A 15,451-nucleotide genomic window follows, 5' to 3' on the forward strand; every position below is an offset into this window, starting at 1 on the left:
GTGATGTCACAGTCTCTGGAGACCCGGTGATGAAACTGGTCTTTATCTTGAAGGCAGTAAGGAACCATGGGAGGATTTTACCCAAGGGAGAGCTGAGTCAAGCACATCGGTGTTTTCAGGTCTTTCCCTGGCTGCTGTGTGGTAAACACAGTGCAAGAGGAGCTAAGTTAAAAGAGGAGGCTCACGCTGGCTTCCAGGCAAACTATGATGTAGCTTATAATTCCTTATAATAATAATGAGGTCAGAGCTCCCCAGAGTTCCCCTCATCAGAATTTGTCACCTTTGTCATTTGAATATGAATATATAACGGCGCCTGGGTGGCAAAGTCGGTTGGGCCTCTGATTCTTGCTTTCAGCTCAGGTAGTGGTCTCATGGTCATGGGACCCAGCCCTGCGTAGGGCTGACTGCTCAGCTGGGAGCATGAGGATTCTCTCCCTCTGTCCCTCCCCCCACTTCTGTGCCCATGCACACCCTCTCTCAAATAAATAAATTTTTTAAAAATATAAATTTATTTATTTATTTTAATTATATATGTACTAACATTTAATTATATATTTAGATAACTGATTACATATTAATGTTTAGTTTATATGTTAATATACATATTGATTGAATATTCATTTCCCCCAGCATACTGTGAGCACCCCGAGGGCAGGACTGGGGCCTGCCTTGGTCTTGCTATGCTCCCCAGGGCTCGGAACAGGATCTAGCATCACAGCACGTGCTCAGCAGAAGTCCTATAGATCAGTGAATGAATGGCTCATGCCCAGAGCCCTGGCCGGGAGGCATCCGACACCGCATTGGCTCTTCTAGCAAAGCTGCAAAGAAAACATCATCGGACCCATTTTACAGATGGGGGAATTAAGACTCAAGGAAGGGAAGGGTTTTGCGGGCAGACACAAACAAGTCTTCTGGTGGTCATGGAAGGTCTCATTCCACAGAAGGTGGCATTTGGGTGGGGCCTGGAAGGATGAGGGTCGAGGGCCAGAACAAGGGCCCTGGCCCATGACAGGAAGACATGAGCGAGAGTTAAGCCATGCGGTTGTGAGGGATGAAATCAGCTGGCAACCCGAGGGGAAGATCCTATGGGGCCAAGAGTCAGGGATGGGGTCCTGAGCTGAGGCGCCTGCATGGCTCCGTGGGCTAAAGCCTCTGCATTTGACTCAGGTCATGATCCTGGGGTCCTGGGATCGACCCCCCCCCATCGCATGGGGCTCTCTGTTCAGTGGGGAGCCTGCTTCCCCGCCCCCCAACTCTCTGCCTGCCTCTCTGCCTACTTGTGATCTCTGTCTGTCAAATAAATAAATAAAATCTTTAAAAAAAAAGAAAAAAAGAAGTCTGTCCTGCACAGAGAAGAGCGCTGTGGGCAGCTGACTTCACAGATACACACCTTGGGTCCTTCCAGCCCTTGAGTGCCAAAGCCACGAGAGTACGGCAAAGGTGATGGTCACGCCCATGGTTAGGTCACTTTCTTCCCTCTTGTGTTTTTTCCTCCAATTGTGGTAAAATGAATGTAACATAAAATTTATCATTGAAACCATTTTTAGGCATACAGCTTAATGGCACTAAGCAGTCATACAAGCTATCATATAAGCATTTAATGCTGTAATTTTTCACCCAAGTCCTGTTTTAGTGGCATCTCATAAACTTTAATATATTGTTTTTTCTTTTTCATTGAATTAAAAGTATTTTCTTATGTTTTATGCTTTCCTCTTTGATCTGGGTTATTAAGAAGTTGGTTGTTTAATTTCCAAATATTTAGAAATTCTTTTCACATGTCTCTTTGATATTCATACAGAGTTTAATTTTGTTATGGTCGGAGAACATAATGTGGGTGACTTGAATTCTCTTAAATTTATTAAGGTTCATTTCACAGCCTATGGTCTCTCACAGGGGATATGGTCCCGCTATGAGAGAGACACATGAATATAAATAAGCATGTAAAAGAGTATGGTCTCTCATGGGGAATGTTCCATGTGAACTTGGAAAGGATGCATACTCTGTTGTTGGATGGTGTGTTCCGTACGTGTCATTTCAAGCTGGTGGACAGTGTTATCTAGCTCTTCTGGAGGCTTGCAGACCTCCTGTCTCCTTTTCCTTATCAATTTCTAAGGGAGCAGTGTGGAGGTCTCCAAGTATAATTGTAGACTTGCCAATTTCTCCTTTAAGCTCTGTTTTTATTTCTTACATTTTAACTGCCCATTCTTAGATGGTTTGCTGATTGTAGGTGCTTAGATGCACACACTTTCTGGATCAGCCCACAGAGCCCATCACTGGCATATCCACCTTGCCCCAGTGTCTGTTTTATCTGCTTTTAATGTATCCACGCCAGCATATTTGAATTTCATGTTCTCTTGTACATTTCCCCCATCCTTTAACTTCATCTGTCTTTTTATTTAAAGTGGGTGTCTTGCTAATCATGAAATTTTTTTCAGCATTTGTTCGCTGAAAACTCTTCCTTTTGCCTTCATTTTTCAAGTGATACTTTTATTGGGTATAAAATTCGGAGTTGGCAGTCTTTTCCCGTCCTCAAGATTGCCCTCCATTGCCTTCTTGCCTGCCCACGCTCAGATGAGAGGCCTGTGGTGAATCTTACTGCTGGTCCTCTGTACGTGATGCGTCTCTTTGTCCTCATACCCCTTCAAAATGTTTCTCTGTATCTTTAATTTTATGCGTTTTGAATATGACATATCTGAGTATGTGTTGGGGGAATCTTTATCGTGTTTGCTATTTTCTAAACTTTGGAATCTGTGATTTAATGTCTTTAATTTCTGAAAATTATTGGCCATTCTCCCTTAAGATATTCTTCTGCCTCTTTTTCTTCTTCTGGGATTCTGAAGATGTGTACTAGGTCTTTTGGTCCTGTCCCACAGCTCTGGGATGCTCTTAACCCATCTGTAAAACCTCTTTAATATTTGGTTATCTTTTTAACAAAGAGAGCAACCTTTAGGGTCAGGGCCAGGGTCAGGGTTAGGGCTAGATTGCAGTATCTGGTGCATTTATCTTCACTGCTAACCTTGACTCATGGCAGCCCGAGTGGTGAGCTATACTTTTCTATTTAAATACATCTCAGTCTTTTTACTTAAACAGTGTGATCGAAAGAAAAAATGTCTGGTGATACACGCACAAAATGGAGAGGGTGAGTCACCGAAGGCTGAATGGGGCCTCCCTAATCTAGCCTGCTCATTTGGCATCTGGGGAAACTGAGGCACGGAGTGGGCAAAGATTTGGGGATCTGAGCCCTCTGCCCTTGGTATTAGAGGACAGGAAGTGGGGGGACTCACGGGGTTCCAGGCCCTGGCCTAGCTCAGCTGTGGCTGAGGCTTTGGGCTGGTTCTCAGGGGTCTCAGTCTCCCTAAGTGAACACTGTAGCTGACCAGCCAGGCCCCGGGGGGCTGGGAGTGTGGGGTGTGTGACCCAGCAGCCTCCTGCCTGGCCCATCAGATGGGGCGTGGCTGGTCTCCTGGTCTTTCTTGGTCTGTCCTTGTGTTAATGTTTTTCTCTGTTCAGTTTGTCTCTCCGCCGTCTCTGTCTCTCCCCGTCCCCCACCACCTCTCCCTCTGTCTCTTTGTCTCTGTGTCTCTCTCTCTCCCTCCCTTCTTGTTTGAAGATTGCCTCCCACATCTGCCTTCCACCAAGGCCCGGGCTCTGACCCGCCGTCTGAATGCCTTACTCCAACCGCACATCTGTGGGGTAATTGTCTCCTACGACCACAAGGTACTGAGGCAAATTATAGTTACGGGCGGGGGCCTCCATGTGGGCGAACCGCGTCCGCTGGGCTGGGCTGCGCCGGCCTCCGCTGGGTGAGGCGGCTGAGGCCGAGGGGTGGCCTCACTCAGCCCCCGTGAGCGGGTGCCCGGCTCCTTGCCCCTCCCCACCCCACTTGCCGGACCTGGATCTCTTGCGGATCTCTTGCGGCAAGATGAAAATGCCTTTTGTGAAAGTCAGCAGGAAATGCCATTGTTTGCAAAACCCTGGCCCCATATTTATTCATTCACTCACCCATTCAACAGAAATATTACTGAGCGTCCATTCTGTGCCAGGCAAGGTTCCAGGAGGTTCCAGACACCCAGGGCCAAAGCAGTGAAGAAGACGGTGGAAAGTCTGCTGCTCGCCTGGAGCTGACCCTCCGCAGGCGGACCCTCCACGGGGGATGCAGACAGGAAATAAATAATCGTGATAAAGAGCCAACAAAGCCGGGAGGGCAGTCATTTTAAACACGGGGGTCAGAGGGAGCCTCCCTTTGGAGGGGACGTCGGTGCGGAGACCTCAAGGAGATGAGAGAAATGGGGGGGGATACCCGGCCCTCCCACATCTCAGGGGTGAGTTCTACCTGCCACGTGTCCCTAGGCTCCTGACTGGACTTCTCTGAGCCTCAGTTTCCCCTCTGTAAAAGAGGAACAATCAAAGTACTGCCCCCCCCCCATGGCTCTTGGACAGGTGATCGCACACCTGGCGCATCATGAGTGGTCAGTAACAGCCCCGTGTGGGGTGATGCGGGAGTCCCCGTGAGTCCTGTCCTCCACGGGCCCCCCAGCGGGACACAGATATTCTCAATCCTGTGCGCTCAGAGCGGGAGCCTGGGCCTGGGAAAGTGTGGATCACATGGGTGTCTTCTGGTGGAGGAAAGTGTGGCTGATGATCCAAGCCCCTTGGGGTGGGAGTTAAGTGTCTGACCCAGACAGTGGACAGGGCGAGCTCTCTCTCTCTCTCTCTCTCACTGACTCTCACTCTCTCTCTTTCCATCTCTGTCTCTCCCTTTGTCTCTGTATCTCTGTCTCTCTTTGTCTCTCCCTGACTCTCTGTCACCCTTAGAGGGAAGAGCGGAATGTTGGGCTGGGTTTTGAAGGATGTGTAAGAGTGCCCAGGTGATAAAAGAATGAAGGGTGTGCCAGGCAGAGGGAATGCAGGGAAGCCAGGGCCTTAACTGGGGGACACTGGGAACCATGGAGGGCTGCAGGCAGGTGAGAGTAGTCAGAGCCCCATTTAAGGAAGAGTGGTCCTGGTCTTTGGGGGACAGAGCGGAGAGGGTGGGCCTGGGCAGCCATGTTCCCCCTGTGCTGCCCTGCGTGTCCACCACTGGGGGCTCAGCAGATCTTGCCTCCTCTGCCCGCTCCTATTTGTCCAACTGCAAGGTCACATGAAAACCCAAAGCCACCTGCTTTCCAGCCAGACCCCCTCCCAGCCATTTCAGAGCCCGTGGGCAGCCCTCACCTGGCAGTCCTTCCTGCCACCTACCTTCCGTTCCCCCTACCACCAGTGCAAGGCCAGGACATTTGACCCACACAGAGCCGGGGACCTTCTCATTGAGATTGGGCATACACATGGCGCTCCATAAATGCACAGCAATGATTCGAGGATGACCTGGAGAGAATCTCCCTGGGTTGCGTCTTCTCAGAGGTTGAGAGAAGGAAGGGAAAATGGGAAATAAAATGTCAGCAACAGCCCCTCCTCTGGGCTCCGGGATTTTGTCTCCGCCCCCCGCCCCCATCCTCAGTGAATCTCTGCCCTTTTCCAGACCGGGAGCCTGGAGCCCAGAGAGGGGCAGCCACTCATCTGCGAGCCCCACAGCCAGAGCTCAGCACCCATCTCCTCCTCCCCAGATCCAGGGCCCCGGAGTCCTGCCCTCTTCCCACACTTCCAGCCTCTCAAACCTTCCCGAGGGCCGGCCCACTGCCTCAGGCCTGGGGCCTGTTCTCAGGGCGACTGGGATGGGGAGGGGGTGGGTGGGCCTAGGGCTGCAGGACCCCAGCGCCCTCTGGCCCCAGGTGCCCCTCCCCGATGGAGGATGGAGCGGATGGGGAGGCAGAGAGGCGGGGGGCCGCCCGGACAAGCCACACTCCTTCCGGGGGTGGGCGGGGGGACATTCCCAATCACAGCCTCATTCACAAATCCACGCTCGGCTGGTCGCTGCCGCACGCGCGCGCACACACACACGCGCGCGGCCTGCGACGGCCTCCTGGGGCTGTGGGTGGCCCCTCGGCGGGGATGGCCCGGCGTGTCTCAGATTAGCGCCTCCGCACCCCTCCCGCCCTGCCCGGCGCTCCCCGCAGCGCGCGCTCCCCAGCTGAGCCCCGGGACCCCCTTCGACGCCCCCCGGGAGGGCCCTGCGGGGGGCCATGGGAGCCCGTTGCCCAGACCCGCACGCCCGGCGGCCGGCCCGGCCCGCGCTGCGCTCCGAGTGAGGCGCCCCGGCCGCCCGCGCCCCTGGCCGAGCATGGAGGTGCCCGGGCCCCCCGTGTCCAGCAAGCCAGGAGAGACCTCGGTCAAATGGCAGCTCTGCTACGACGTGACGGCCAAGATGTGGTGGATGGTGAGTGGGGCGGCCGGCGGGCGGGGGCGGCCGGGGACCCGGCGCTGGCGCTCCGACCTCTCGGACTCGGGGACCCCTGGGCACCGGCGCCGGAGGGCCAGGCAGAGCTGCGGCTGTGCCATCCTTCCCCGGCCGTTTGCAAGATGGGGAGCGGTGGTCACGAGGGGGGAAACTGAGGCCAGACGCCGGAGAGGACAGCACTCCCGGGACTTCCACCTGGAAGCCTGTCCGGGGCTGCACAGCTGGCGCCGGTGGCGTGGCCCTGGAGGGCACCGCGGGCCGTGTCCTCTTGGCAGGTCGGCAGGCCGGAGACCTTGCGGTGGCCCGGCCTTGACTCCTGTTGCCCCGGGGGCCTGTGGCAGCCAGTTCCGAGCCCAGGGAGGGCTGGGGAAGGCGTGGGTGGCGGGGCAGATGAGCTGGCTGGCCAGGGCTCTGCTCCTTTCTGTTCCCCCTGACCCCAGGGAGGGAGTGGACACCCTGCAGCATCCACCCTTAAAACTGAGCACCCTTCCAGAAGCTTCCAGGGAGTGTGGCCAAGTTCCCCCAGCTAGGATCCCGCAGATGGGGCAGGGTGGGCGGCGGAGGCTCCTGCTGGAAGGGTCTGACGCTCTTGGAGCCAGCATGAGCACACTAGAGGCCAACACGCCATTGTCTGCCTCACTGGGACCTGTCCCTGGGTCCCTCCGGGGCTGGCTCATGTCCCATAGTCAGACCCTGAGCACTTCTCTCAACAGTTGTAGATCCTACAGACCTGGGTTTGGACCTGGGCGTGCTCTGTGACCTTGGGTCAGTGGCTTACCCTCTCTGGCCCTCAGGTTGCCCACTGGAAAAATGGTTTGGGGCCTGAAGGTCTGCGGCTGTTCTGCCAGAGCTCTGCTGATCCCTGAGGAGGTCGGACTGGGGGTGCGGTGAAGGGGGATGACACCCCATGACCTACCACGACCCCCCATACCTGCCACCTCTCGGGTTCATCTGACTTGGTTGGGTTGGGGGCAGTGGGATTTGTTTCCTCATGTCAGTGTCGCCATCTTGGGATCCACAGGGACAGATTTTCCCCGCGTTGCTGCGGAGGGTCATATGCTGCTTTCCTGTTTCATCCCTCATTTTCAGCCAACATTTACTGAACACCTACTGTGTCTCCAGCCCTGCTCACCGGCCGGGGACACGGCAGTGAGTCAGGCCAAGATCCCTGTCCTCTCTGGGCTGATGTTCCAGTAGGGGAGACAAAATGAAAACATCAGGGCATGAAGTAAGGCGACCATGAGTGTGGAGAGGGTTGTAAGGGTCTGGAGGCTTTGAAGAAGACTGGGCAACCTAGGAGGGCTTCACTGAGGAAGTGATATCTGAGCTGAGCGCTGAGGAGGTCTGAATGAGACAGAAGTCATTCGAAGAGAAGGGGGAATGGCGTTCCAGGCAGCAGGAACAGCCCGTGCAAAGGCCCTGGGGCAGCACCGGGCCTGGCCTGTTGGAGGAACAGCAAGGAGGCCCATGTGGCTGGAGCAGCATGAATGAGGGGGAGAGAAAGGGGAGGGGGAGGGCAGGTTGTGCCGGACCTTGGGGACTGTGCAGAGGGCTTGGGCTTCCACCCCAGGTAGCTGGGTGCCCTAGAGGACTGTGGGCGGAGGAGGCCTGTTTTACATTTTTTAGCGCTCCCTTGGGCTTCTGTGGGGAGAAGGAATCGTCTGAGGCTGACGTGGCAGCCAGAGACCACGGGGAGCCTAGGGCGGCAATCAGGCCGGTGATGATGGGGGCCTGGGGTGGGAGGAAGAATGGCGGGACCTTGACAATTAACTTAAAAACGCAGATAATGGAGTCCCATGACCAGTGAAGGGCAGACCCGGGTCGAAGGGGAGGAGGCGTGTGTCTCGATGTCAGAGGGGAGGATGGCGAGTCGCCATCGCCCACCTCCAGCGGCAGGGGAAAGTCACACAGAACTGGCAGCACGAGACACATTTCTGTGCAAGCTTGAGGTCTTATCAATAGAGGTAGGAGCCCCAGTACAGCGGAGGTTTGGATCCAGGTGTCACACTGGGGCATATCCTGAAGAGGAGGAAGCAAGGGAAAGACAGAGCATCTGGGCTTCAGCCTAAAACCCAAGAAACTGGGCAAATTCTGTCAGATTCGCCATGTTCTCCCAAACCTTCCTCTGGACCCAGCCATAAGCGGTGTCATTTGGGATCCCTCAAACGAGCTCAGCCTGAGCCCCACCCATGAGCGGCCCCCAAACACAAGAGCTGGGACAGCCAGACCCCAGACAGGTCTGAGATCCGCAGGCCGGGCCGCCCTTGGGCACAGGAAGTCAAGGAGGGCCGGCGGGAGGGTCCGTGTGGCCCGGAGGGCAGAGCTTGACCTCTGCAGGCCTCAGCTCCACTGCGGTAAAGACTTTCTTCTACCCCGGTGAAAGGTAATGAGGCATCCAAGACGGGAGGCAACCAAGCTTCGACTGGTGGGAATTCCACTCTCAGATGGTTCCGAAGAGGTCCCTTTATGCTCAGAACATCAGAGATCCCAACATGGCTGAGGGCTCCAGGCAACATTTAACATATGGGACCAGAAGGAAGGCAGAGGGATTCCAGCCTTGGCCCCCAAGTCCCAGGGAGCCTCAGTGTCTCCGTCGCCAGAGAAGGCCCAGCGCTTGGGCTCCAGAGATGCTCAGGGCCCTAGGAAATGTTGTCGTTTTAACTTCTGGTGCAATCAGAGAGAAACAGTACACACGGTAACAATAACTATAAGGTCATGGCCCGGCCTGGGTGTGTAACAATCATGTTTAATACTTTGATTTTTATGGAGGAGTCAGGAGTGTGTCAGGCCCTCCGAGGTCCCCGTGCAGCCGCGTTCACCGCGTCTTGGTTCCTCTGGTCCAAGAACAAAGCTCGCCACCTCCCTGCCTCCGTGTCCTCCTCTGCACGGCAGGGCGGGCCGCGAAGAATGGAGCCTCCTCCCGACGGCATTCTGCAGGAAATCCGGTCAGCTGACGGCCCGGGAGGTGTCTTGCAAACTGTGAAGGGCTGTGCCCAGGGCACGGGTGGTACTCAAGTAGCTACAGCAGGAGAGACTGTGGTCGGAGTCCAGGAAGACTTCCGTGGCCTCGCTGCCTCTTCAGTGAGTGTGCGCTCCCGCCGCCGGCCACCGAGCACCAGGACCCCCCCAGCCCCGCCTTTCCGGGGCTCTCAGTCCAGCCCAGGAAACAGTAAGAGAGAAAAGGAATAAATGCATGAGACTTTCAACTGGGGAGGAGGGCTACAGGACTTGGGAAGAGGGTCACAGAAGCCGGGTGGGCAGGGCAGGCCTCTCTGAGGAGGCAGCATTACAGTCTGAGTGATGGAGAGCACAGCACGTGCAAAGGCCCTGGGGCAGGACCGAGTCTGGTGCGTGGGGGGTGGTGGTGAGGAGGTCCGTGTGCTAGAGCAGAGTGAAGAGGGAGGGCAAGGAGGGGTCGGGGTAGGTCTCGCAGGCCTTGTGGGTCGGGTGGGGTGGAGGGGGAGGCTGGGCTTTACTCAAAGGGTACTAGGGAGCCCTGGGAGGGCTCTGAGCAGAGGAGGGCCTCCCCCATCTGCCTGTCTGTGAGTGCTGCCTGCCATCTCCCCCCGCCGTGTGCCCGGCGCTGGGGTGGGGGGTCGGGGGGGGGGTGCACAGTCTCCCCAGTCCCCAGCCTGTGCCCGCCCGGCCGCCGCCCACTCTGCCCACATCTGAGGCGCCGAGGAGCCGGACAGTCTGCTGCAAACCACGGAATGTTTCCCGGAGCGCCCGGGCCGGGAATGTCGGCAGCGGGGAGGAAAGGGCGGGGAGCCCCGGAGAAGAGAGTCGGGGAGACACAGCAGGCGGGGGTTGGGGCGGACCCCAGCATCGCCGGACACCGATGGTGGAGCTGTCATCCGTGTCTGGGTACCACGGTGCCCCCCCCCCCCGCTTTATGGATGGGGAAACTGAGGCACAGAGCCATGAAGGGACGCGTCCACATTGCTGAGAAGAGGCAGTGCTGGGATTCGAACCCAGACCACCTGGCCGGAGCTAGGGTTCCATGGCTGGCCCCGAGGGAAGGGGTCAGGACAGCCTTGCTCAGTGAATGAATGAGCCGACTGTGTGGGCGAATGAGGCAGCAAACTCCACCCGGCCAGGCCCCCAGTTCAGCCGGACACGAACCTGAAACCGGGTGGCGGCCATCAGCCCCCACCCGCGAGCTCCCAGCACTTCTCCAGCTTCTAGAAGTCCTTCCTCGGATGCCACCTGGACTCCCCTTCCTCCTTGCTTCTTCAGGGCAGACAAGCGCAGCTTCAGACTCTCCCCCGGGGGCCCCCGCGCCTGCCCCTTGGGGAAGCGGATAGACCTGGGGCACCGCTCATTCTAGAAGTCATCAGAGAAGGGAAAGCCGCAGCCCAGAGAGGGTCGGCACCCTCCCCAAGGTCACAGAGCAGCCCGCCCATAAACTCGCAGCCCTGAACAGAGGCAGCAAGACAGCAGCCAGTCGGCGCCCACGGCCGGCGGAGCCCCCCACCTGCCATCTTGTTCAGTCCTCCGGCTAAGCCTAGGAAGAAGGAACGGCTGTGATCACCATCTTACGGGTGGGGAAACCGAGGCCCAGAACCGTACAGTCACTGTATGGGGTCGAGGAAAGTGACCAGGGCGTGTGGTGGTTCAGAGCAAGCAGAGAGGTCAGCGTCTGGCTCTGCCTTTCGGGAATGGGTGTTCTTCTGGGAGGCTGGGCTGCCTTGCCCGGGGGTTTGTGCCTTACCCCCGCCCCACGCTACCTGCTTGTGAGCCGCGACGCGGTGCTTTCGGCCCCCTTTGCGCTTGGTGGCCTCACCGCCTCCAAAGGGAATTCCCTGAGGGGCACAGGGAGGCACCTGGTCCTTCGATAGAAACTCAGGGAGGAGGGGAGAGGCCCCTGGTCAGGGGGTCCCTGTTAAAGGCGGTACTTGAGCCAGGCCTAGCAGGATGCTAAGACTTTGACCACAAAGAGATGGCAGGCAGGGCGTTTCTGGCAGAAGGACCCTCTCAGACAAAGGTGTGGTGGTGGGAGTGTGTCGGGCACCGTAGGGAGAGGGTGAGGTAGGGGCGGGAGGTGAGAGCGGTGTGGATTCTGAATGCTGAGTTGTAGAGCAGGGGCTTTCTTTCCAGGGCACTAGGGAGCCATGGCAGGTGTCTGAGCAGGGAGCAACACGGCCGGATCTAAGGCAGGGGTAGGATTTGAAATGGGGACCACGGAAGCCATGATCTGGATAGGAGAAAGGAAGACCCGAGCCAAAGTCGGGGCCACGGAATGGACAAGGGAGAGATCCCCCGGCTGGAGGGACCCCAGGCGGGAGAATGCACAGAACCTGGGACCTAACAGTCCATGGAGAGCGACAGGGAGGGAAGAGGCCAGGCCAATGCTCAGATTCCTGCCCCAGAGATGGGGGACAACGGTGGAGCCGACCATGAGACGGGGCGCTAGAGGAGAAGCGGTTTGAGGAGGTCGAGGGACCCTGGGGGACCCTCGGGGCTGGGAGAATGCGGAGTAAGGTGTGCAGAAGCCTCCTGGGGCTTCAAGTAGTGCCTGGTCCATCCTTTGTGATCAATAATTGCTTGGCAGAGGCATGGAGGAAAGGAGGAGTGAGCCCAGGGAGGACGGACGGACGGACGGACGGGGGGATAGACAGAGGGCCGGCTGGCCGGCTGGCCGGGCGGCTGGAAGCTCCAGACAAGTGGTTGTCCTAAGCGAAGGGCGAAGGGTCAGCACAGCCCTAGGAAGCCCCCAGTTTAGGCAGGAGTAGGGAGACTCAGGGTCCCAGAACAGCTGCCCCCCCCCCCCAGATGTCTCTGAGTGAGGCTCTCCCATTCAAGCCCTTTGCTCTGCCCTCACTCCCTGTAATCGGCTCTGGGATTTGATGTTCCCGTCCACACACACACACACACACACACACACACACGCACGGCTCAGCTCTGGGGGGCCCACCGCAGGCAAATCAGTGGAAAATTAAAATAGTGCCTGTGCGCCGGTGATCGGCGGCCTCAGCTGGGCCACTTAATGAGCCCTTTCTGGGGATTGTTACCAGCTGGAGGTGGCTGGGGGAGGGGGTCAGAGCCAAGCCACCCAATCTGAAAGGGAGAGGGAAGGGTGGTCTCTGGAAAGAGACTGGGGAGGGGGAAAGAGCCATATGGTGGTTGTAGTTGAGGGCCGGGTGGGGAGAGGGTCAGGGGAAAACCTGTCCCTGGGCTCAAGGGATGGACTCCGCTGGGTCCCCGCCTCCCCGCAGGCCCTCTTCCCGGATCTTGGCCAGGCAGTACCTCCTGCTGACCGGCTCTTTCTCCCCCGTTTTGTCTGGGTAACTCCAGCTCATCTTTTAGGTCTCAGGTTCATGTCGCCACCTCCAGGAAGCCCTCCTAGACTAGGTGCACTCCTCCAGTTGGTTTACTCCATGATGTTATCTTTTGGATATGCAAGGGTTAAGAGCAAGGACTCTGCTTTGTCACTGGTCTGCTGGGTGTCCTTGGGCAAGCCACTTCCCTCTCCGTGCCACACTCTCCTCACCTGGAAGCCAGGATAATAATAATCCCTTCTTCATAAGGCTGTCGAGAGGATTAAGCGAACTATTAAAAGCCTGCTGGCGTGTGCCGAGCATTTATTATGTGCCGGGTAACAGACGGCGTCCGGTCCCCAAACCCTAGCAATCCCATTTTAGGGGTGGGGTCACTGAGGCCCCATACCATGACCGTTGGCCGGGACCAACACAATCTCTTCTACTCTGGGCACCCCGCTGCCCCTCCCTTCCACCTCCTGCTGCCGCGCTGTCCCCACAGTCCTGCCTCCCCACAGCGGCCACCAGAGGGCGTCGGTGAGCCCCTGCGTCAGGAACGGGCCTCTGCCCATAGCCCTCCAGGGCTCCCGCCTCATTCTGGGTAAAAGCCCAAGTCTTCCCTGAGGCCCCAAGGACCTGCACGACCCACCCCGCCCCCTCCCTGCCCTCCTGTCTTCCCGGTCATGCCTCAGCCACTCTGCTCCAGCCACACGGGCCACCTGACTATTCCTCCAACAGTCCAGTCAGGACCTGCCCCTGGGCCTTTGCACAGGCTGTGCCCTCTGTTCCAGTTCCCGTTGTCCAAGTTGGTTTTGTCTCTTTCCTCTGTCGTTCTGTCTCTGACCCCGCTCCCATCATTCTCACGATCGCAATAAGCACACTTTGAGATTATACTCTGTGTAATTCGGTATCGCTCACTTGACTTCCGCCGTGGTCCTCTCTGGGTCCCCAGCGTTCAGCACTGGGCGTGGCACGTGGCAGATGCTGAATAGATGTTTATTGGGTAAATGAACAAAGGAATGAATGAATATCACACAAGCAACATGGGACAAAACGGTTGCTTGAGCTCCGGTCTCGCAGCGCGGCACCTCCGTTTCCCCCTGCCCTGGCTGACTTAAGGCTTATTTTTAAATAGGACGTCATGGATTCCGCTCTGGTTATTTTAACTTTCTGTTTTTAAGAATTGGTTATATATGGAGCAAGGCAGATCCAAGGAGCAGAAATAGACCCCAACACATTTGGGGGCTTTTCCATTTGGTGGAGAAATGACAGATTCTCCAAATTTTTAAGGAAAGAAAAAACCTCATATGTTTTATTTTGGAAGAATTTTGGATTGAGAGAAAAGTTGCAAAGGTAGCATGGAGAGGTCCCATGTACCCTTCACCTGACTCCCTTAATGCAAACATCTTTCTTAATGGTATGCTTTCGTTTCTTATCTGATACTGAATTATGAGGGGTTTTGCTCTGGTTTTCCTGGCTCTGCTATTGGAGCTGTTTCACAGGGCTCCTGTGGGTAGGACGACATTTTAGCCACTGTTGTGTGTGTGGGGGGGGGGGGGACATAAATTGTTTCCCTATACCTTATCACTCACAATATGCATCACAAATGGGTCAAAGAGTTGGCTATTTAAACATTAAAACATAAGAGGCACCTGGGTGGTTCAGTTTTTAAGCCTCTGCCTTCCGCTCTGGTCATGATCTCAGGGTCCTGGGATCGAGCCCTACATGGGCTCCGTAATCAATGGGAAGCCTGCTTCCCTCACTCCCACTCCTTCTGCTTGTGGTCCCTCTCTCATTGACTCTCTGAAATACGTAAATAAAAATCTTCTTTAAAAAATTTTTTTAATTAAAACATAAAATGCTAGGAGAAAATATGGGAGAAATGGTTTATGGAATCAGAGTGTGAAGGCCTTTCTAAGCAAGAAGAAAGCCCCAGAGACCATAAAACAAAGATTTAAGTTTCATTACATAACATTTAAAATTTTACGCACGGCAACAAGTCCAAAAAACAAAGAAACGTGAGAGAGATATCTGAAACATACTTGCCAAGGATTATTTACCAGACCACAAATATGTAAAGAGCATCTACAAATCAGTAAGATAAGATTAACTGGGAAAAAAAAAAAAACCGGGAAGGACATGAACAGACCATCACAGAAAAGACAACAGATAAAAATGGACAAAAGAGGAAAAGATATTTAACTTTATTCATAGGAAAAGACATTCACATTAAAACAACAAAGGGATATCTAGCATTCTGATTGAGAAGAGTGAACGTCTTCTTGTACACTGGTTGTATGGGCTCAGGGCGCTGATTCTCAACCAGGACTGATTGCAAGCCCAGGGGATACTCAGCAATGTCTGGAGACATTTTTTTTTTTTTAAAGATTTTATTTATTTATTTGACAGAGAGAGATCACAAGTAGGCAGAGAGGCAGGCAGAGAGAGAGAGAGGAGGAGGAAGCAGACTCCCTGCTGAGCAGAGAGCCCGATGCGGGACTCGATCCCAGGACCCTGAGATCATGACCTGAGCCGAAGGCAGCGGCTTAACCCACTGAGCCACCCAGGCGCCCAGGAGACATTTTTTATTGTTATAACTCAGGGGAGGAGACCATTGGCATCTAGTAGGGGGAGGTTAGGGATGTTTCTTGATACGCTGCAGTGCACAGAGGGCCTCCCCCTCCACAAAGAATGATCCAGCCCAAAGGATCAATCAGAAAGCAAGCTCTTTTGTGTACCATGTGTGAGGACATACGCCTTTTAGAGGTAACTTGGTAACATCTGCCAAAATGTTCAGGGCAAACACCTTTGAACACCATTTCCACGTCTTGTAATACATCTTAAATATCTGCAAATCTGT

This window comes from Mustela lutreola, chromosome 2, assembly GCF_030435805.1.
Source record: "Mustela lutreola isolate mMusLut2 chromosome 2, mMusLut2.pri, whole genome shotgun sequence".
NCBI lineage: Eukaryota > Metazoa > Chordata > Mammalia > Carnivora > Mustelidae > Mustela > Mustela lutreola.